We start from the raw sequence: 24,273 nt of genomic DNA, 5'->3' as shown, positions 1-24,273 counted from the left end.
ATAATGTCCTTTGATGTACATTTTTACATTGTTTAATGAAGTCTAACATTTTTTGTTTTTACTTGTACTTTTGATATTATATGTAAGAAACCATTGCCTAACTCAAGGTCATGAAGATTTGTGCATATCTTTTCTCATAAGAGTTTAGAGTCTAAGCTATTGCTTTTAGATTTTTCATCCATTCCGATTTAACTTTGGCAGAAGGCGTGAGATAATTTTAGAATCGGCTTGCAACTTTCTGGAAATAAATCAGCTGGGATTTTGATAGGAATTGTGTTGAATGTGTAGATCAATTTGAGTATTGCCATCTTAACAATATTCTTTCATTCTATGAACATAAGGTTTTTAAAATTTATTTAGTCTTAGTTTGCTACTTTCAATGATGTTTTACAGTATTTGGTGCATAAGTCTTACACTTCTTACACTTTTAAAATTATATTATTAATATATTCTCTTTGACACTATTGTAAATGAAATTGTTTTCTTAATTTTATTTTCAGATTGTTCATTACCAGTGTATAGAAATACAATTGGCTTTGGTGTGTTAATTTTGTATACTGCACCCTTGTACAACTTGTTTTTAGCTGTTTTTGTTTTGTTTTGTTTTGTTTTTGTGAAATCCTTGAGATTTTTAAATAGAAAAAAAAAGTCATAGAGATTGTTTTACTCTTTTCTTCCTAATCTATATATCTGTGTTTTATAGTCTTGCTTAAATGCCCTGGCTAGGACCTCACTTACAATATTAGATAAAAGTAGCAAGAACAGACATCCTCGTTTTGTTCCTGACCATAGGGAGCATGTAGGTTTATCATAAATATGCTTTATCTGATTGAGGAAGTTATTTTATATTCCTAGTTTGTTAAGGGTTTTTATCATAGAAATGTGTTACATTTTGTCACATGATTTTCTTGCATTCATGGAGATAAAAATGTATTTTTTGTTATTTATTGTATTCATATAAGATATTACATTGATGGATTTTCGTATGTTGAAACAATTACGAGTTCTTGGGATAAAACGCACATGGTCATTGCGTACAATTCATTGTAAATGCTGCTGTATTTGGTTTGCTAGCATTTTGTTGAAGATCTACAGTCATAAAATATATTGGCCTGTAGTGGTTTTTTTTCCCCTTGTGATGTCTGCATCTGATTTTGATAGCAGGGTAATACTGACATCATGGAATGAGTTGGGAAGTGTTTCCTCCCCTTCAGATTTGCTTATGGGCTCTTTATTTTTTCAGAAGAGTTTGTGAAAGATTGGTATAAATTCTTCTTTAAGCCTTTGGTAGAATTCACTGATGACAACTGGTCCTGAAATTTTATTTGTGAGAAGTTTTTTGATTACGAATTCAATCACCTTACTTGTTCTAGGCCTCCTCATTGGAAAAAAAAATTTGGTAGTTTGTGTCATTCTCAGAATTTGTCCATTTCATCTAGAATATTGAATTTGTTGGCATACAGTAAATTTTGTATATAGATGTAACTCATTCTTCTAAATTTCTTGGTGATATTCTGTGGCATGGATATGCCTTAATTTGTTTAGCTGTAAACAGTTTTTCTCCTGATTTTCCCTATTATGGGCAGTGTTACAAGTAACAAAAAACAAATTGGTCTCATATATTTGAGCATTTTTTTGGCTAGTGATTTATTCTCAGACTTTTATCTTTCTCTTATAATATATATGCAATATTGATGTTTTAGGCATTCTGTTTCTTTAGCTTTTCAGGCTATTATGTTTAATCACATAATTTTCTCACTTTCATGTCACATAGAAGAGGCAATATTAAGTGTTCTCCAAATTCTGTTTTATTTTCCACTTCTTAAACACACAGGAATACTGTACTCCCTACATTCTCTTGCAGTTAGACCAGGGCGACGTGACTATTTCTGGTCAATAGGCTACCCACACTGGGGTTTTTCACTTTTAGTCCAGTGGAAAAAATAAGCAAGAATGAGTCCTCTATATCAGCAATCCCCAAACTTTTTGATACCAGGGACTGGTTTCAAGGAAGGCAAGTTTTCCACAGTAATGGTTTCAGGATGAAACTTGAAACTGTTCCACTTCAGATCATCAAGCATTAGATGCTCATAAGGAGCATGCAACCTAGATTCGGCGCATGTGTGCAGTTCACAATAGGGTTCACGCTCCAGGAGAATCCAATGTTCCTGCTGGTCTGACAGGAGGTGGAGCTCAGGTGGTAATGCTTGATGGCTCGCTTGCTCACCTCCTGCTGTGCAGCCCAGTTCCTAACAGGCCACAGACCGGTACTGGCCTGCAGCTCAGGGGTTGGGGATCCCTGCTCTCCATTCTTTCTTCCTATGTTTGGATGATTGTTGGGATTGCCTAATAAGATGGCAGAGTTACAAGATGGTGGCTGTCTGGCTCTTTGAGCAACGGCTTTGGAAGAGCTTTTTTTTTTTTTTTTTTTTTTCTGAGACGGAGTCTCGCTCTGTCGCCCAGGCTGGAGTGCAGTGGCGCCATCTCGGCTCACTGCAAGTTCTGCCTTTCGGGTTCACGCCATTCTCCTGCCTCAGCCTCCCGAGTAGCTGGGACTACAGGTGCCCGCCACCACGCCCAGCTAATTTTTTGTGTGTGTGTTTTTGGTGGAGAAGGGGTTTCACCGTGTTAGCCAGGATGGTCTCGATCTCCTGACCTTGTGATCCGCCCGCCTCGGCCTCCCAAAGTGCTGGGATTACAGGCTTGAGCCACCGCGCCCGGCCGGAAGAGCTGCTTATACCAGGAGGAGCTTCCTGACTTATCAGGCTTTGTTGTACTGATATTGAGACTCTGGGATAATTTGCTACCATCACAGGATCTCGCTAATCCTGACTGATAGAGATAAGTATTCATTTACTCCTGTAATCCTTACCAGCCTTCATTTATTTTGCTTTCTTCTTCCGTCTTTCCCTAGACAATCTCCTCCCGCTGTGTACAGCAACTATATGGTGAACTATTTGTTCTATTTGTTAAACAAAAGAAGTGATGGCTAGAAGATAGAATAGGTGGGGCTTAAAAATTATGGTGGGAAAAGGAAACTTCGCATTTTTCTTGGAAGTAACAAAGAAGCTCAAATCTCAGCTACTTAGGATTGTCTCAGAAGTCTGACTAAAGCTGATTTTCTTTGCCCTTCACTATGTAGTAGGAGACTTGTGTTTTTTAAAATATTTGCTTTTTTTGGATACATAAGAGTTACACACACTTATGGGGTACATGTGGTATTTTGATACAAGCATACAATGTGTAATGATTAAATCCAGGAAACCGAAGTATCCATTATCTTAAACATTTATCATTTCTGTGTGTTGGAAACATTCCAAATTTTCTTTGGTATTTTTAAATAGTCAATAAGTTGTTATTATTGACTACAGTCACCCTACTGTGCTATCAAACACTAGGTAGTATTCCTTCTATCCCCTGCCCTCACAAACCTTTTAGCCTCTGGTAGCCACCAGTCTATCCACTACTTTTATGAGATCTATATTTTTAGCTCCCAGTTATGAGTAAGAACATGTGATATTTGTCTCTCTGTGCCTGGCTTATTTCACTTAACATAATGTTCTCCAGTTCAGTCCATGTCACTGTAAATGATAGGATTTCATTCTTTTCTTTATGGATGAATAATATTCCATTGCCTATGTATATACACCACATTTTCTTTTTATCCATTAATCCATCGATGGACCCTTAGGTTGATTCCATATCTTGACTATTGTGAATAGCGCTGCAAAAATAAAGAGGGGGTTGTTTACATATCTCTTCAATATACTGATTTCCATTCTTTTGGATATATACCCAGCAATAGGATTGCTAGATCATAGGGTAGTTATATTTTTAGTTTTGGAGGAGCCTCTATATTATTTTTCATAGTGGCTGTGCTAATTTACATTCCCACTAACAGTGTGCAAATGTTCCCCTTTCTCTACATCTTTGGTAGCATTTATTTTATCTATTTTGATAACACATTTTAACTGGGGTGAGATGGTATCTGATTTTGATTTTGATTTCCTTGATGATGTTGAGCATTTTTTCATATACCTGTTGGCCATTTGTCTTCTTTTGAGAAATGCCTGTTAAGGTCTTTTGCCCATTTTTAATCAGATTATTTGGAAGTTTTTTTTTTTTGTTGTTGTTGTTGTTTTGTTTTTGCTATTGAGTTTTGAGTTACTTATATATTCTGATTAGTAGTCCATTTTTGGATAGTTTGCAAATATTCTTTACTAATTTTGTATATGGTGGGAGATGGGGCCTAATTCTTCTAATTCAACCTAATTCTGTAGGTGGTTTCTTCACTTTGTTGGTTGCTTCCTTTGCTGTACAGAAGCTTTTTAGCTTGATATGATCCCATTTGTCAATTTTGTAATTGGTGAGATAGGAATCTAATTTTATTGTTCTGCATATGGATATCCAGTTTTCCCAGCACCGTATAGAAAATACTGTCCTTTCCTTAATGTATATTTTTAACAACTTTGTTAAAAATGACTTGGCTGTAAATGCAAGGAATTATTTATGGGTTCTCTATTCTGTTTTATTGGTCTATATGTCTATTTTTATGCCAGTGCTATGTTTTGGTTACCATAGATTTGTAGTATATTTCAAAGTATAGTAGTGTGATGTTTCCTGCTTTGTTCTTTTTGCTCAGGATTGCTTTGGCTATTTGGGGTCTTTTCTGGTTCCATGTGAATTTTAGGATTGTTTTTTCTATTTCCATGAAGAATGTCATTGGTATTTGACAGGGATTGCATTGAATCTGTAGGTTGCTTTGAGTATTATGAACATTTAAGTAGTATTAATTCTTCTAATCCATAACATGAGATATCTTTCTTTTTTGTGCATTTTCTTCAATTTCTTTCATCAGTGTTTAGTAGTTTTTATTGTAGAGATAAAAACTTTAGTCAAGTTTATTTCTAGGTATTTTTTGTGGCTATCGTAAAAAGGATTGCTTTCTTGATTTCTTTTCCACATCCTTCACTGTTGGCGTATAGAAATGCTAATGATTCTTGTATCCCGCAAATTTACTGAATTACTTTATCAGTTCTACCAGTTTTTTTGGTGAAGTCTTTAAGTTTCTCTAAATATAAAGGCACAAACAAGGACAACTTAAATTCTTCCTTTCCAGTTTAAATGCCCTTTATTTCTTTTTCCTGTCTAATTGCCCTGGCTAGGACTTCTGGTACCATGTTGAATAAAAGTGGTAAAAGTGGGCATCCTTGTCTTGTTCCAGATCTTAGAAGAAATGCTTTCAGCCTTTCCCCATTCAGTATGACATGAGCTGTGGGTTTGTTTTATATGACTTTTATCAAGTTGAGGTATGTTTCCTCTAAACCCAGTTTGTTGCAAGTAATTTTATGAAAGGATGTTAAATTTTATGTTTTTCCAACATTGATTGAAATGATTTTTATCCTTCATTCTGTTATGTGATGTATCCTTCATTCTATTATGTGATGTATTATGTTGATTGAATTATGTATGTTGAAACGTCATTCTATCCCTGAGATGAATCTCATTTAGTTGTTAATGATCTTTTTTTTTTTTTTTTTTTTTTTTTTTTGTGAGACGGAGTCTCGCTCTATCGTCCAGGCTGGAGTGCAGTGGCGCGATCTCGGCTCAGTGTAAACTCCGCCTCCCAGGTTCACGCCATTCTCCTATCTCAGCTTCCTGAGTAGCTGGGACTGTAGGCATCCGCCACCACGCCCGGCTAAGTTTTTGTTTTTCTAGTAGAGACAGAGTTTCACTGTGTTAGCCAGGATGGTCTCGATCTCCTGACCTCGTGATCCACCTGCCTTGGCCTCCCAAAGTGCTAGGATTACAGGTGTGAGCCACTGAGCCTGGCCTTAATGATCTTTTTAATGTGTTGGTAAAGTTGGTTTGTTAGTTTTTTGAGGAGTTTTGCATCTATGTTGATCGGGGATATTGGCCTGTAGTTCTTGTTATTGTCGAGTCTCTGTCTGGTTTTTGGTATCAGGGTAATAATAGCCATCTAGAACGAGTTTGGTAGTATTCCTTCCTCTTCAGTGTTTTGAAGAGGTTGAGTAGGATCGGTATTATTTTTTCTTGAAATGTTTCATAGAATTCAACAGGGAAGCCATCAGTTCCTCACCTTTTCTTTGATGGGAGACTTTTTATTACTACTTCTATTTCATTACTCATTATTGGTCTGTGCAGGTTTTCTATTTGTTTATGGAACAACCTTCATAGGTTGTATGTGTCTAGACTAAATTTATCCATTTCTATTATGTTTTCTAACTTATTGGCATATAGATGCTCGTCACAGTCTATAACGGTTCTTTGCATTTCTGTGCTATCAGTTGTAATGTCTTCTTTTTGTCTCCAATTTTATTAGTTCTTCTCTTTTTCTTCTTAGTCTGGCTAAAAGTTTCCAAATTTTCTTTCTTTTCAAAAACCCAACTTATTTTATTGATCTATTTTTTAGTCTCAAATTTATTTCTGTTTTGACATTATTTCTTGTCTTCTACTAATTTTAGGTTGGTTTAGGTTTAGCTCTTTAAGGTGTGCCATTAATTGTTTATTTGAAGTCTTTCTACTTTATGATGTAGCCATTTATAATGAAAAACTTCCCACTTAGTACTGCTTTTGCTGTATTCCACAGGTTTTGGTATGTTTTCTTTCCATTTTTATTTGTTTCAATAAAATTTTAAATTTTCTTCTTAATTTCTTTGTTGACCCATTAATGGTTCAAGAACAAGTTGTTTAATTTTCATGTATTTTTATAGTTTCCAAAGTTCTTCTTGTTATTGATTTAGAGTATTATTCTACTTTAGTCAAAAAAGAAACTTGATATGATTTTGATATTTCTGAATTTGTTAAGACTTGTTTTGTGGCCTAACTTATAGTCGATCCTGGAGAATGTTCCATGTGCTGATGAGAAGAATATGTTTTCTGCATCTATTTGGTGAAATGTTCTATAAATATCAGTTAAGTTGATTTAGCCTAGCATGTAGCTTAATTCCAATATTTCTTTGCTGATTTTCTGCCTGGATGATCTGTCCATTGCTGAAACTGGGTTGTTGAAGTCCTCTGCTATCATTGTATTGTAGTCTATCTTTAATACTCGCTTTAAATGTCTGGGTGATGTATTAGTCTGTTCTTGCATTGCTATAAAGAAATACCTGAGACTGAGTGGGTTATAAAGAAAAGAGGCTTAATTGGCTAATGGTTCTGCAGCCTCTGCAGGAAGCATGGCTGGGGAGGCCTCAGGAAACTTACAACCGTGGCAGACGGCAAACGGAAACAAGCACATCTTATGTGGCCAGAACAGAAGGAAGAGAGAAAAAAATGAAGGAGGTAACACACACTTTTAAACATCCAGATCTCATGAGAACTCACTGGCTATATAGTACCAAAGGTGATGTCACTAAACCATTCATAAGAACTCCACCCCCATGATCTAATCACCTCCCACCAGGTTCCACCTCCAACACTGGGATTACAATTGCACATGAGATTTGTGTGAGGACACAAGTTTAAACCATAACAAGTGCTTTAATTTTGGTTGCATATATAATACAATTGGTTGCATATATATTTAATACAATTAAATACAGTTGTTATATTCTCTTGCTGAATTGACTTTTTAATCATTATATAATGACCTTTGTCTCTTCTTACAGTTTTTGACTTGAAATGTACTTTAAATATAGCTACTTTTGTTCTTTTTTGGTTTCAATTTGCACAAAATATCTTTTTCCATCTTTACTTATTTATTTTTCATCCATTTTTACTTTCAGTCCACATGTCTTTATAGGTAAAAAGTGAGTTTCTTGTAGAGAGCACATAGTTGTGTCTTATTTCTTTATTCAGCTACTTCATATCTTTTAACTGGAGAATGTAGTCAATTTATATTCAGTGTCATTATTGACAGGTAAGGACTTACTAATGCCATTTTGCTAGTTGTTTTCCAGTTGTTTTGTAAACCTTCTCTTTCTTTCTTACTGGCTTTGTGGATAAATGATTTTCTCTGGCAGTATGTTTTAATTCATTTTTTCTTTTTAGTGTGTCTGTTAGATTTTTGCTTTGTGGTCATAATAATGGTTGAAACAAACATATCAGAATTGTAACAAGTTATTTTAAACTGATGACAACTTAACTTTGATCCCAAAGAAGAAAAGACAGAAGCAAAGAAAAATTAAAATACTCCACGGTTTAACTCCATCCCCCTAGTTTTTGACTTTTTGTTGTGTCTATATATCTTCTTATAATTCCTATCTCTTAACAAATCTGTGTAGTTATTATTTCTTATAGATTTGCCTCTTGGTCTTTATACTAAATATATGCATGGCTTACACACTGCAATGGCAGTATTAGATAATTCTGTGTACTTAACTTTTACCAGTGACTTTTCTACCTTTAGGTGATTTCTTGCTGCATGATAGCATCCTTTTTTTCAGTTGGAAAACTCCCTTTAACATTTCTTATAAGACAGGTATGGTGATGATTAATTCCCTCAGGTTTTGTTCATCTGGGAAAGTTTTTATTTCTCCTTTGTGTCTGAAAAATAGCTATGCTGGGTACAGTTTCCTTAGTTGGAGCTTTTATTTCCTTTAGCACTTTGGATATGTCATTCCCATTCCCTCCAGGCCTGTAAGGTTTCCTCTGAGAAGTCTATTGCTAGATGTATCAGACCTTAGATGTTATTTGCTTTTATCTTGCTGCTTTTAGGATCCTTTGTTTTTGACTTTTGGGAGTTGATTATATGCCTTGGGATAGTCTTATATGGATTGTGTCTTCTTTGATGTTCTGTGAACTTCTGGTACCTGGATATTAATAATTTTCTATAGGTTTGGAAAGTACTTTGTTATTATTTATTTGAATAAGTTTTCCACCCTGATCTCTTTATCTGCATCCTCTTTATGGACAATAACTCTGAATAAGTTTTCTACCCTGATCTCTTTATCTGCATCCTCTTTATGGACAATAACTCTGAATAAGTTTTCTACCCTGATCTCTTTATCTGCATCCTCTTTATGGACAATAACTCTTAAATTTGCCTTTTTGAGACTATTTTTTGGATCTTGTAAGCATACTTTATTCTTTTTAATTATTTTTTATTATCTTCCTATTTTTTAAATAGCTCATCTTTGAGTTCACTAGTTCCTTATTCTGCTTAATTCTGTTGTTAAGACTGTGTTACATTTTTTAGTTTATCTACTGAATTTTTCTGCTCCAGTATTTATTTTTTTTTAAATGTCCATGTCTTTGTTAAATTTCTTAGATAGATTTATGAATTCCTTCTCTGTGTTATCTTGAAGTTTGCCAAGCTGCCTCAAAATATTTATTTTGAATTCCCTGTCTGAGAGGTTATATATCTCTGTCACTCGAGGGTTGTTCACTGGTGCCTTATTTAGTCTGTTTGGTGAGGTAATATTTTCCTGGATGTCCTTCATGCTTATGAACATTTGTCCTTATTTGGGCATTGAAGAGTTAGGTATTTGTCCTAGTCTTCACAGTCTGGCCTTGTTTGTTTGGGACTCAGTTTCCTCCTCCTTGGGTGATGAAGTCTCCTCGGGCCCAGGGCTTGTCTTAATGGCATCAACAGAATTCTGCCCTGTGCTATGTTCTGACTGTGACAGGGTGGGACTGAGTTCCAATGCCAAGTTCCAAACTCACTTTGCTCTGCCTCCTCCAAGCACAGATTTTCTCTCTTGGCTGTACTGCTGGGAGTGGAGGTAGGGGTAGTGTAGGGAACATCAGAGACTGTCCTTCCTACCCTCTTCAATGTGTCCTTGTTATTATGCTAAACCCAGGTACTCTGATCACTCACCTGATATTTTTGGTTCTTATGAAGGTGCTTTTTGCATGGATAATTGTTTGATTTTATGTTCCTGCAGAGGATGAGGGAGGGAATTTCTGAAGGGTTCCAGTCGGCCATCTTGCTCCACCTCCTTCAGTAGGAGTCTTATCTTTGTAGCTTGGTCTTCCCAATAATTTTCTATGGGCTTTTAATAATTTTGTCAAAAATTAATTTACCAAAATTATTTTGAAGCAATAATATGACAATTTTAAGTGATAATGCATATTCAACCTAAACTAAATTAAGCCAAACTAAAAACTGGGAAAAAGTTATTAAAAAATTGCATCTAGCAATTTTAATTTGACATGATTTTAATGAAAGCAATAAATTACTTGAAATAGAAATCATTACCATTAATATTCCATATAGATTATTTAAACAACTTTTCTACATATGTTGAGAGGGAAATAAAAATTTAGACAAAATTTTGTAGATGAGGAAGAAAAAGACAACATAATTTCTAAGTAATATGCTTGGATAAATGCTGTTTTAAAATAGAAGCTAGTAATCTTAATTTGACATGAATATAATGAAAAATGCAACTAAGGTGAATGAAAAAATTGTAGGACTTCATATTGTCTTCATCATATCAGGTAATAGGTGCCAAAATGTCCCTCTAAATTAAAAAAAAATTAATAACTTGTATTCAGCACAGATTTATTTAAATTACATATATTAATTTCAGTAATCATCATTAACTCCTCTGAAAGACAATATAATTAAGAACCTCTATTTCTCTTTTCTTCTGAGTTTGTTGCTTTTATAATATTTAATTTGTGATGGTTTTATTATATATCTTTATTATATATCTGTTCTACTCTGCAATAATAATTACCTCAGTTGTTTTATCTCAGGTCATACTTAAGTAAGTGTTCAGCCACCTGTTACATAACCATGGTTTCCTAATTCCTCTATTCTTTATTATGATTTATCTCTTCATTGGTTGCATTTAATCTCCAAGTAGGGTTTTTTTAAGTTTCATTGTTGTAAAATTTCATTAAACCTGTTATTTATAATGTATAGAAATGCCTTTCTGTTGTATTTATAACTGAAGAGCAATTTGCTGTATATAATGGAAACTTTGTTACATTGTTTCTGAAACTCAATATTTATTCTGAGGCCAATCAGCAATCAGATTTCCCACTTGTTATGTAACTTCCTATTTTTTTCTGAAACTAAGTGTTTTATCTCGATTTTCCCAGACTCATCAATTTCTGAATGCTTTTATTTTTGAAATTTAATAACTAAATATGTCTTATAGTATTAGCTTTTTATTAACTTTTCTTGGCATTTGCCCTATTAACTGAAATATTTAGTCATTCATTTACTTTAGGTAAGTTAAGTTTCCCTCTTTTATATCCCTCATTATTTTCTGTTCTATTTGTTGGTGTCTTTACTTCAGCAGTATCAATAGCCCTATGGCGGATGCACTATAGTTTATATACCTATTGTCTAATTATTTAAACCTATTGTCTATTTTTATTCACTATAACTAAATAAATCATTATCTCCATGATGACTTGTTTCCTGCTGCTTCTAATTTATTTTATCTATACTGTTTGTTTTGTATCAGTTTTTTCTTTTCCTTATAATATTCCTTTTCTCATAATTCTGATCTTTTATTACATTATTGTTTTCCTTGTTTTACTAAATCTATGTCCTTATTGGATTATTCAATAAATGCAAAACACCAGCAAAGAAATTTTAGTTCCTTGGATTGTATATTCTTTCAAATTGGATTATCTGTGTTATGTTTTAAAATCAATGCCTTTCTCCATTTATATATTAATATATTTTTATTTGGGGGCTGTAATATATTTTCATCACTCTCAAACCATTTTTTTCCTCTTGTACCTTTGTTAATATCTTATATTTACTTTTGTTAATATCTTATATTTACTAGGAAATGGTGTATGCGGTTTCTCCTTGACATCACTCTTACCTTATCTGGGATTATTTATCTTCCCCCTGTGTACTAGAAGGTACAGAGAACAGACAGAAGAGAGTGGGAAGCACAGCTGGGACTGATTGCAGTCTTTGAGGAGGTCCTGGGTTTACTCTTCTTGCTGAGATCCCACCAGATGTTCTTCATTGGACTCCATTACACCAAGCTTGGCATGAATTCAAGTCTTTTGGGCTTTGGCTTACTTCCCTAATTTAGCACTGTGTGCTGGAGCAAGAGAATCTATGGCCCTTCCTGCTTCTGCCAAGGTCCAGATGTGATTTGTAGAGCATCCACTAAGTGTTTTATCTTGATTTTCCCAGACCCATCAATTCATCCCTTCAAACCACTCCTTTCAAGTTACAGAGCATTCAGATTCAGGATTTGTGTCACTTCTTATATCCTCAGTTATCCTCAGTGCCACTTCTGGAGGTGGAATAAGAGTTGGGAATTCTGTTGACCTGGCCATGACACCAGAATTTTCTGTTACTTGACTGGTCATCATTTTTGAGGTTATAATCCTTCCCCATTTCTTCCTGCTGACGGGAAAATTGGCAGGGTTGTTTTTGTTTTGCTTTTGTTTATTGGAGGAGGAAGATTCTGTACCATAACTTTACAGACAGCACCACCATCCCGCAGATAAATAACTATTTTCAAATGTATTTGTGAGCTATGCATCTTAAGAGATTAGAGCAAAGATACTAATGTATAAAAATAAGCAAGCAAGTGCATGAAACACCTAACTTCGATGGCTTGGACTATCAAATATTAACACTTATCAACATTTAGTGTCCATTTTGTACAAAATACTAGGCCTGGTGCTATGAGCGACATAAAGGTGCATAAGTTGGGACAGGAAAATGGAAAGAGGCAAATATGCTTAGACAATTTTATAAGGAAGAATTAATTACTTCCAATAACAAATCACAGACAAAATGTAAAGGTGAGTTAAAGGGGGGAGACAGTATATCCAGTTAAGGGAGTATCAAAATGCATAATGAAAAACATGACATTTATAATGTATTCCAAAGATGGTCAGGGATGGGGGCAGGTACATTTAAAAGAAAGTAAAAGGATAAGCATTAGATATGAAGGTAGAAGAGCATAGAGTGTAGCTAGAAAAGAACAAGCTATATAATATGCAAATAATTTTACACACATTGGAGCAGTGAAAAAAGCTGAAAGTGGAGTATGTAGATGTAGTGTACTTAACTGAATGTCGGAGTGACTTAACTCTGTAAGGTAACGGAGAATAAAAACCACAAGTAGTTAATAAGCAAGAGTACAACATGAATAGACTAGTGAGGATAAACATTAATCTGGCAGCAGGATAGAGGTTGAATCCTGGGAAAGTGGAAAAAATGCTACACTGGGTATCATGAGATTTAGTCTCTTGGTCCAGCTTTGCCACACTACCCATATGTGTGAGATTAAGTGAATCATTTGACCCCTTTTGGTCCCATTGAGCTCTCTGTAAAATAAAGATGGTGAACTTGGCTTCTAATATTTATTCTAGCTCTAAATAGCATAGGTCTATATATTATAATGATGAAAACATGGGAAATATGGAAAGTCTTTAGTATATAGCATAAGTTTGGCAAAAAAATACGTGGAAAAATAAATTACAATTGAAGTGTTTATAGAAAAAATATTTTATATGCAAGGGAATTTACAAAGGTAGAGAGTCAAGAAGTCAAAGAAATTGTATGAAAAGATGACTCCAAGTTTCTGATTTGGGCTTATTAGGAGAATACAGATGACTTTCAGAAGAAGTCTGAACATCAAGCTGAGGAGCTTTTTTGAAGAGCAGGATCTTTCTATCAACATGGGATAGTGGAAGATTAAAGTAGTGATGACTACATATAGAAATACAAAGTTGAAGTGAGAGACGCAAGTCTGATACTGCAAAAGAAAAATGTAAGAAACTTAGGACTCAACTTTATCAATGAGTTTGTTCAACTATAGAAATGCACTAGGGACTGAATGGTGTCCCCCCAAAATTTATATGTCAAAGCTCTAATCATCAATATGATGATCTCCAGAGATGGAACTTTGGGGTGGTAATTGGGTTTAGACGAGGTTATGAGGATGGGGTCCTCATGAAGGGATTAGTGCCCTTATAAGGAGAGGCCAGCGTGCTCACTTGTTCGCATATGCTCTTGTATTCTCTCTCTCTCCTCAACCCCCACCACGTGAGGACACAAGAAGAAGATGGTTGTCTACAAGCCAGGAAGATAACCTTCACAAGGAACCAAATCAGCGGGCACCCTGATCATGAGACTCCCAGCCTCCAGAACTGTGAGAAATAAATGTCTGCTGTTGAAGCCATCCAGTCCACAGTATTTTGTTACAGCAGCCTGAGCAGATTAAAATAAAGAAATGTAACTTGTGAGATAGACACAAAGGTAAGAAAGAGAAAATGCAACATAAAGTCTATGCTTAAAGGAGCGCTTATTAGTAGTTAAGATGAGCTAGGCAAAATATAAATGGTAGAGAAATGAAAGATGACAACACTCATAACTTGCTGATTCATGCAACAGATACTTGCAGAGTATTTATTGAAGGACCCTGCACTGGTACTTAGGAATCAAACTTAACTTAAATCCCACCTTCAAATCTGACAGAGATAAAGACATAGACTGTTTTTTATTTGGGTAAATTATTCCTACCCATTAAAAGATCTGTAGATAAATGCCTTTGGATTTCTAAGAGGGGAGATATTATTTTCAACTGGGAGAAACACAGGAATATCATTTTATATACTACGTAGCATTTGGTCTAGACCTTATACAGAAATAGAATGTTCACATGGAGAGAATGCTGTATGGGGAACTCCAGATGGAATAATTGGTATTAGCTCTGGTCCCAGAGTAGTGACTATCTTTGCAGGAAACCTCAGGTGTAATCTTATGGACCTCTGGAAAGACTGTAACAAAATAACTATTTATGGAGATGACTGGCAAAGTTAAGGACATGGACAAGGGACATGAGGGGCCTAGGGACAGGCAACAGTGAGAAGTCACTCCTAGGAAAGAGTGTTCAGGGAGCCAGTGAAGAGTGTAGCCATGTAGAAAGAATGGCCTGACAGAGCATTCATCCTAGAGGGATGCAGCTGCTGCAAGAGCCATGATGCTGATGCAGGAGGAGAAGAGGGAGACAGAAGGAGACAGGAAGAGACAGGAGGAAAAGCCTCAGACTCTCCCTTCCCACTCTCCCACCTCCCTGCTTGAACTCTTACCAGCTGATCCCAACAAGAAACACAGTCAGTAGGAACAGCTCTGGAGCACAGCTTGAGGTAGAAAATGGAGCAGGGTAGGGACCAAGTGGAAAATAATTGCCATAGCTACTGAGACAGGAGAGAAGAAAATGTGTATATGAGAAAACAGTTCGTTTTGGCTAGAATAAATGATGCATGAGGGCAAAAACCCAGAGTGTGGTTATAAAAGTAAGCGGTAGCTGAAACTCATCAGAATAATGACAAAATAAAGGGAAAGGAAAAAAACGTATGAATCTGGTGCTTAACTCATCAGGGATGTTTGGCGCCTTTCCTGGAAATTACAGATAAAAGCAACAGGAGTGGAGAGAAATGACATCAGAACATAAGAGGTACCACAAAATATGAGTTAGTTTTTAGAAATGTGAATGTAACAGTGGCCAAGAAGAGGCAGTAGGGAGAAAGCAGTACTCTGATTCCTCCATCTCACTCAATGAGGTGAACAGGAAGAATGCCATTTATTTTCTCGGACAAAGGCAGCATAGTCTTTAGACACTTGCTTGGATCAGGAGGGACAGGCTACTTCCATGATTTGGGTCATTGTGAGGGAAGTAGTTAAGAAAAAAAAAATGAAGGACAGGAGATAAGGGAACTATTTGCGGGACTAGTAGAAAGAAGGCAGCAGTGGAGCAGGGACAGGTGGAACAGAGCTAAAGAAAGAGGAAAGAGAGAAGGAAAAGGGATGGCAGAGGATGGGATGGTGATTTTTAATGGCAGGATCAGAGAGTCACGTTGTCGGAAAGTTGAACAAATATATATTAGCCCCTGTGGGAATTCTAGAGAGGAAAACCAGCCATGAGACCTCTCTAAGTATATACTCTTAAGAGAAATATTGATGTAGTATTCGACCTCAGAGGTTAAGGAATAGTGGGTTTCGGGAAGGACCTGGAGGGTGGTCAGCTGCACACATAGAGGCTTGCTGCAGCCAGCTTGCACCAGCTCCTGAGGATCAATTGTGCACATCTCTTTCCAACTCTGGGCTCTGTGGCTTCACATAAACACCAAAATATGTCATGGTAGGTGTAGTTCTACCCATAGAAACTGGCAAATGCTACAGATGAGGGTTCCCTTCTCACAAAGTCAACTATCAACCCCAGAGCCTATTATTAAACCTTTACCAGCACACCACTGATCTGCTGCAGCTTCAATTTGAGGACAGGTTGTTGCAATGAGCACTGAGGAAGGTGTTGCATGAGAACATGTTCATGAAAGAAGCAGCACCCTCTGCCAAAGGTCACCGGGTGAATGTGTGCTGAGCAGGTGCAGGCATGGTCCTCCTTAAAAGACTGGAATCAGTGGCTGTTCATTGATTAGAACTACATTTTGATCAAGCTGAGAGAATTCCAGGTGATACAACCTGGAATAAGCTAAGCAAATAAAAATAAGTCATCAACAACCTGTCAGGCATGCGGAATTCAGTGAATAGAAAATTAACCCATTCCTCTGAACTAAGTAAGCAATGCTTGATTTAGCTTCAGTGAGCCTTACAAGTGGAAGCTGGCACTTTCTTCCTGTTTGTTTGTATCTACTGCATGAAGTAAAAATACATACCACCTACCTGAAGCCTGACATGGTACTTGTGTTTCTGTAGGAATATTTTCTACAACATCTTAAGTTACTGCTAGAAATTGCCAGCAATTGTGTCTGTGTTTTCCCATTTTTGAAAGAAATTAATACTCTCAATGCCTTAGAGTTGCTCCTTCCCACCTTCTGATGCCTTGTCCTGGGCTTAGTGGATGTAAATTAACTCTGCTGCTGAATAAAGAAATTTTATTCTAGGAATACAGTGCTGAATACAAAAAGAGAGTCATCAATTTTGTCTTTCTTTTCATTTTCTCTCCTCGACCCTTTTCTCCTTAACTATTCTTCTAATTTTTTTCTCTAGCTGACATGTTTTCCATGTCTGTCACATACACAGGGTTTCTTAGGGACTAGAAATGCATAAGAAGTTTAACAAGGGGTGATTTACCTGCTTAATGTTATTCACATAGCACAGTCATTCATCATCCATTCAATAATGTTTGTTAATCACCTGTGATGTGAAAGACACCGTTCTAGACATATTATATCCTACAGAGCAACATCTCATAAAGTATATGCTAAAACAGAGAGAAGATACAGACTTCAGGCAGGTCCATTCTGCTCTGATTTGGGTTTGAAATCAACAGCTCCATATTTGTTTTCATTTTTAATATAAATTTCATTGTGTAGTTAGTATACAACGCGATGTTATCGGATACATATGTATAGTAAAAAGACTATTATAGCAAAGCAAAGTAACCTGTTTGTAACTGTATTAGTCTGAATACTCTTGAATATTGACCATGTGAATGTCTTTCACTTAATTATTTTTATTTTCTTAGCCTTCCATCTTGGGAAATATTAAGTTCTCAGAGTGGAAGCAGTTCAGATGAGCCATACTGTAGGAAATACACTGAGATTACTATAAAGGATACTTGCAGGAGAGCTCTGTGCATTTCCTCCCTCAGTGTCAGACAAATACACATATCAAGTTGGGGCAGTGATACAATTAAAATGTTAGTTGAAGGATGCCTACAGGGCCCAGGCACAAAAGTGTCAGCTCCTTTGTCAGTCACCTGCCTGACATCCCTACCATCAGCCTCTCCTTCTTCCTTTTACAACAAAAGCCTTTCTTAAAAACGTAAGTAATATTTACCACTTATAAAATTTTAGTTTCAGCTGTGCAAGGTAGCCCTCACCTGTAATCCCAGCATTTTGGGAGGCTGAGGTGAGAGGGTCGCTTGAGACCATCAGTTTGAGACCAGCCTCGGCAACTTGGTGAAATCCTTTCTCTATGCACATGCACGCACACACACACGCACGTGCACACACACACACACATTAGCCAGGCATGGTATGAGCACCTGTAGTCCCTGCTACTAGGGAGGCTGAAGTGGGAGAATTGGTTGAGCCCAGGAGTTTAAAGTTGCAGTGAGCCATGATCACACCCCTGCACTCCAGCCTGGGCAACAGAGTGAGACCTTGTCTCTAAAAAACAAACAAACAAATCAAAATTTAGTTTCTTAAAGAACATCTTAATAGGGCTCTGAGCCATTTTTCAAATCACATGTATGTTTGCACAGGAAATAGGGCAGGGGGATAGGAAATAACTGAAGTACAGGCTGTATAGAGGAATATCCACAGGGGAAGACAGAAGTTAGCAAAAGAGCATGGTGTGGAGGATGGTCTAACTGAGAAAGAGAGGCGTTACTAGAATATAAGATCTGCTGCAGTTAGAAGAGACCCAAAATAACATCGTGGCAAATGGAGACAACTTTATCTCTGTTGTTTAATGGCCCAGAGAGACATGGGCAGGGCTAGCATTGTGAGTCGGCTCCATGGGGTCATCCGGGGACCCAGGCTCCTTCTACCTTGTTGCTCCACATCCCTGAAGTGTTACTTTCCCTCCAGGTCTCACTACTACAGGCTGAAAATTCCCAAGTTTATTACACCTGTGCTTTCGATCAAGTCTGCTCTGCCAAGCCCCATTGCCACTCTACTTGGTCACATCCCTGGTACAGCCTTCTTGTCACTACTAGATACCCAATAGGTGGCAACACTGGCATTGATGGATCCTACTGGGCTCTGACAGGCTCTAATGCCCACTGACTGTTTGTTTTGCTAAATCTGTAGGGTTATCTGTGGTTAGGTAGGGGAAAATGCTTCTTTCTCTTCTGGTTACACCATGGTCTAGAGTTTCCAAAGTAAGATTGTTTATCCAGTGTTCTGTAAATTTTTCTCAGAAAAAAACTAAATAAAATAATTTCAGCTTTAATGGACAGTCCCTATTCTCCACTGCTCTAATCCAAGAGGAGCTAAGTTGTAAGATACACATGGAAGATAACAATCACGCTGTATTCAGAATCACTTCCTCTAACTTACAACTATATCTCTATTATAGTAAGCTCATTTACCTAGGCAACCCATTCCCCCAAACAAGATCTCCTGTCCTCATCCTACCCCTCTAAATATCTTCTGTTAGACCTTCCCCACCAGTTCAGTGGCATGCTCTGATCACTTATATTTAAAGTGCAGTTCAGCTAGACACAGCATTGGCACAAGGAAATAAGTTGGGGCATAATACTTTGAAAATCGTAACACATGAGAAACAGAACAATGCATCAGTTTGTTCATTGGGAGCCCCCATAGCATGAGGTATAGTATTCAAGACAGTAAAAGTGTCTCAAATTGTGACATTTGTATTATTCAAAGTAGCCAACTATTGGGTATAGCATCCTGCTTGAGTGTTGGGTCTATTGATTGAAAGTTCTATTATAATTCCAAAGTGGATTTAATCTACCATGTTGTAAATGTCAGTAAATATTAATTTTGAAACAAAAATGTCATTTTTTAACAATACAGCAATAGTACTCCTTAGTATTTACACAAAAGAGTTAAAAACTGCAATAAGATACTATCTCGCACCAGTCGGAATGGTGATTTTTAAAAATTCAGGAAACAACAGATGCCGGCAAGGCTGTCAAGAAATAGGAATGCTTTTATACTGTTGGTAGAAGTGTAAATTAGTTCAACCATTGTGGAAGACAGTGTGGCGATTCCTCAAGGATCTAGAACCAGAAATACCATTTGACCCAGCAACCCATTACTGGGTACATACCCAAAAGATTAGAAATCATTCCACTATCAAAACACATGCACACGTATGTTTATTGCAGCACTATTTACAATAGCAAAGACTTAGAACCAACCCAAATGCCCATCAATGACAGACTGGATAAAGAAAATGTGGCAAATATACACCATGGAATACTATGCAGCCATAAAAAAGAATGAGTTCATGTCCTTTGCAGGGACATGGATGAAGCTGGAAGCCATTATTCTCAGCAAACTAACACAGGAACAGAAAACCAAACACAGCATGTTCTCACTCATAAGTGGGAGTTGAACAATGAGAACACGAGGACACAGGGAGGGGAACAACACATACCAGGACCTGTCGGCGGGTAGGGGACAAGGGGATGGAGAGCATTAGGACAAATACCTAATGCATGCAGGGCTTCAAACCTAGATGACAGGTTGATAGGTGCAGGAAACAACCATGGCACATGTATACCTATGTAACAAACCTGCACGTTCTTCTGTACATGTATCCTAGAACTTAAAGTAAAACTAAAAAAAAAAAAAACTTATGTCCAAACAAAAACTTCCACACGATGTTTTAGTTCCATTTGTAATTGCCAAAAAGTAACCAAGATGTCCTTCAGTGGGTGAATGAGTAAATAAACTGTAGTACATGCAGACAACAAAATATTATTCAGTGTTTGAAAAATGAGTTACCAAGGTACAAAAAGACATGCAAGAAACTTAAATGTATATTACTAAGTGAAAGAAGCTAATTGACAAAGACTACATATTGCATGATTCCAACTAGATAACATTCTGAAAAAGGCAAAACTATGGAGACAGTTAAAAGATCAGTGGTTTCCAGGGATTAGAGAGAAGGAAGGGATGAATAGCTGAGCACGGAGGATTTCTAGAGCAGTGAACCTACTCTGTATGATACAACGTTAGACACGCCATTACACATTTTTCCATACCCACAGAATGCACAACACAAAAAGTGAACCCTGATGTAAACCAACTATGGACTCTGGATGATTATGATGTGTCAATACAGGTTCATCAATTGAAACAAATGTAGTACTCTGGTGGATATTGATAATGGAGGAGGCTATGCATTTGTGTGGGGAGAGAGTATATGGGAAATCTCTGTACTTTGCACTTAAGTTTGCTGTGAACCCAAAACGAGTCTAAAAAGTCAAGTCTACTTTAAATGAGGGAAAATGTAGTTCATCTGAAACAACTGTTAATATCCTCAGTGCAATCCAGATTCCAACAACACAAATACAGCCCTAAAGTCCATCTGTGGACATTTCTATTCCCAATTTATAAACACCAATATTTTGTCAATAATAAATTATATGGATGTAGGTAAAAATTTTGTAAAAGTTTCCTGAGTAATTTAGAGAAAACAAGAAAAGCTTCACACCCTTCCTTTTGGGGGATTACAGGAATATATCCCATATGTTCCAAACCTGAGATATTAAATAAAAATAACAATCTGGATGAGAGCCTGCCTCTAGGGAGCACAGGGGAGACTGATTAAATGTTGGAACACGCCAATGTATGGCAGCAATATGAAATGCATTGTATCATTTTAAACTCTAACTTTTAAGCAGACATTATCATTCTCACTTTATTAAAATTTCGCATGAGGCAAGGTCAGGATTTGATGTTACAAACACGTTTTATTTTGTAGTCTCATTCTCCAGGTACTCAAATTCCCCGGTTGTAAAAAGAGACAGCATTTTTATCCAGCTTATTTGTCAGGATTATATGAAAAAAACTGAACTTGGCCAGTGGCCTTGAATAGGAGACAAAACTGTAGAAATAGTCCTATGAACTAGAAGTAGGAGAGACTATAAACGAGGCGAACTGGAGTTGAAGAATCCTCAGAAAGGAAAGCAGCATTACAGAACCAAGAGAGGATAAGAAAGGCAGCTATGGCCGGGCATTCTGGCTCACGCATGTAATGCCAGCACTTCGGGATGCCAAGACATGAAGATTGCTTATGGCCAGGAGTTCAAGACCAGCCTAGGCAATATAGTGAGACCTGTCCCTACTAAAAAAAAAGGAAACAAAAGGAAAACAATGCAGTCATATTCTCAACTGGGAGAAGGTTGAAGTAGGCTAGAGATGGATATATATACATATATTATATATACATCATACACATATACATACACATATATATCTTTATCTCATAAATATATGATAAAGACGAAGTTGGGCCAGAAGTGCAGGCTTCCACCAGTTGTGGGCCAGTGACAGGGGTTGGGGAGTAGTGGTGATTGCAAACCATGAGCAGAAGGAAGGAGGGGGTAGGAATACAAAACAATTTTTTATGTTTATTTTTCACTCCTGAGTCTCAGCTCCAGCTTGAAACTGATCTCACTCTCATCAGTTGGTGTCTTAATATGGAAAGTGGCATAATTAAAGCAGAAACTCTAACAAGCTTGCTTCTGAGGCTTTGAGCCTAAAATATTGGGGTGACTCTAACATTGGAAACCTGATCACTTGCTCAACACCAAGATCAGGGTCTTTCCAATCAGCCATGTCACTGTCATGGAGTAGGAACATAAAATAGTGATTTTCAATAATTTAGGAAAGTTCAAACTAAACTAACTTTGCATTGCCTCTCCTTCCCCTCTTCCTCTGGCTGAGTTACATGTTTCTGGTTCCCATCTTTTTGTTCCACTCCATGGATGAGAATTGCCTGAAGTTGCAGTGGTTCTCAAGCCTCACTACATATTAGGCTCACGCAGGCAGGTTTTAGAACTGAAAAGACTGGCCCTACTCCAGAAAAACAGAACCCAAACCTAGGAGATGGGGAAAGCCTGAGCAATGGTATGTTTACAGCACTCCCCAGGTGACTCTAATATGCAGCCAGGGTGCTGAGCATCTTTCTATCTGAACCGTTCAAGGGAAAACAAAGGGCAGGATGTTATTTATTTAATTCTTGACCAGGTTTCCAATTCTTATATACGAGCTAGGGTCTTTGTTGTGAGACAATTTGTCTGTCAATAAAATTACCTTCCAAATGTTTTGAAGACTGGGATTTCTTGTTCTTAGCACAAAGAACAGCATATGCCATTATCAAAGTACCAACAGGAATCTGGATTTAAACCAATCTGGCATTTTTCCTTTATATCTTTTTTTTTTTGTCAATTCATTATCATATTCTCTAAGAGAAACAGCAAGAAGTGAGCATTTCCTCAGGGTAATCACTTGAATATGAGTGCCAATAATTTCATTCTACAAAAAACAGATACTCAACTAGATACTGCTAAGAAGAAAAATAAAATATATTAAATTCATAAGGACAACTTCCAAATACTGAACCTTTAACATTATCTCCGATTATAGGTCGTTGTCATATCTAGGGTGTAACCAGCAATGTCAAAAAGCTATAGAATCCTGGAAAGTGCTCCAGCACTAGAAAATGACAAAATGAAAAACTTACAAAGAAATTCCTGTTCCTAGAAATACAACACCTTGTTAAAAATAAAAATCATTAATTTTTGGAGGGGAGGTGTGTTCCAGGACTCTGTCTTATGACTAAAGTACTTGTTAATTGGATAAAAGTAAAAAGAATATTAAATCTCAGTATTTGATGGCAGAAGCCAAGGATGTTTCCCTAGATACAGTCTCCGTTTCTCTTCCCCCCGGGCATCCTGCCATAGGGATTGCTGAGGATGTACATTTGTGATGATATGCACATCTGGTAAAATGACATACGTGTGACCTTCAGTATTTTCAACGTGCGTGCAGCTTGTAGATTGCCTTTGGTGTTGACTTTCCTTCATCTAGCATTTGCAAGAAATTTCCATAGTTTCTAGGTCACTTCATGGAGCTTTTCACAATCTCTAATTTTAATTTTTAGACAGATATACAAATGTATTCATCATAGAAAAAAGTCCAGAAATCTCACCTGCTATAGAAAGATTTAAGAAAATTAAATTTAAATGTACTCAACTTGTTCATAAGACTCCAGCAGTTATTCCCCACTGATAACTTTTGTGTACTTGCCTGGGTTCACTGTCCCTGAGAACTATATCCCCACCTAGCTTTACATGTAAGGAGCTTGGAAGTTACCACTCTGTCCTAATAACATGGAGAAAGCAGAACAAACTGAAAATATCAACAACTCTTCTTGAATCTGCAAGAGAGGTGAGACACAGGGCGAAGCATTGCCCCCAAGATTGGAGAGATAGGCGAATGCAGGAAGTCACAGCTTACTGGAGCAGAGACTCACAAGCAGAAACCTCTGCAGGAATCAGTACCAGGGAAGGAAAAATCTGAACTGTAATTGACAAATTGCTAGAGGCCCCGTGCAGGTTAACTCTAAGACTTAAAAACTCTAGGGGGCACCCAGTCATAGGGGGACCCTCCCAATTTTGCGAGATTTACCTCCAGGATCTTGTCCAGGTTCCCACAGTAAATAAGGGAGAAAACAAATCCCTTCGGGCTTTTGGCAAAGGTAGGGGTATTTATGTAAGCATATTACTTTAAAATTACCTTTTCCTCTCTCATCTACATATTTTCTGTTTCAATTTTATTTATTTCCCTCTCAATATATATAGAGAGATTGCATAAATAATCTATAGGGAATATTAGTGATAGGGATTTCAAGTAATTTATTGC

At 36.9% G+C, this 24,273-nt stretch overlaps 1 long non-coding RNA gene across 1 annotated transcript in view; it reads left to right on the top strand.

Annotated features, from left to right (window-relative positions):
• Positions 1 to 7,301, top strand: part of LOC109027224 (uncharacterized) — a 104,544-nt gene extending 97,243 nt beyond the window's left edge. Inside the window, exon 6 of the long non-coding RNA XR_010134186.1 lies at positions 7,186 to 7,301. This is a non-coding gene — a long non-coding RNA (uncharacterized lncRNA). The remainder of the gene's footprint in view (positions 1 to 7,185) is intronic.
• Positions 7,302 to 24,273: the final 16,972 nt, after the last annotated feature.

This window comes from Gorilla gorilla, chromosome 5, assembly GCF_029281585.2.
Source record: "Gorilla gorilla gorilla isolate KB3781 chromosome 5, NHGRI_mGorGor1-v2.1_pri, whole genome shotgun sequence".
NCBI lineage: Eukaryota > Metazoa > Chordata > Mammalia > Primates > Hominidae > Gorilla > Gorilla gorilla.
The sequence above is the reverse complement of the archived record's forward strand: the minus strand, read 5'-3'. Positions and strand labels throughout refer to the sequence as shown.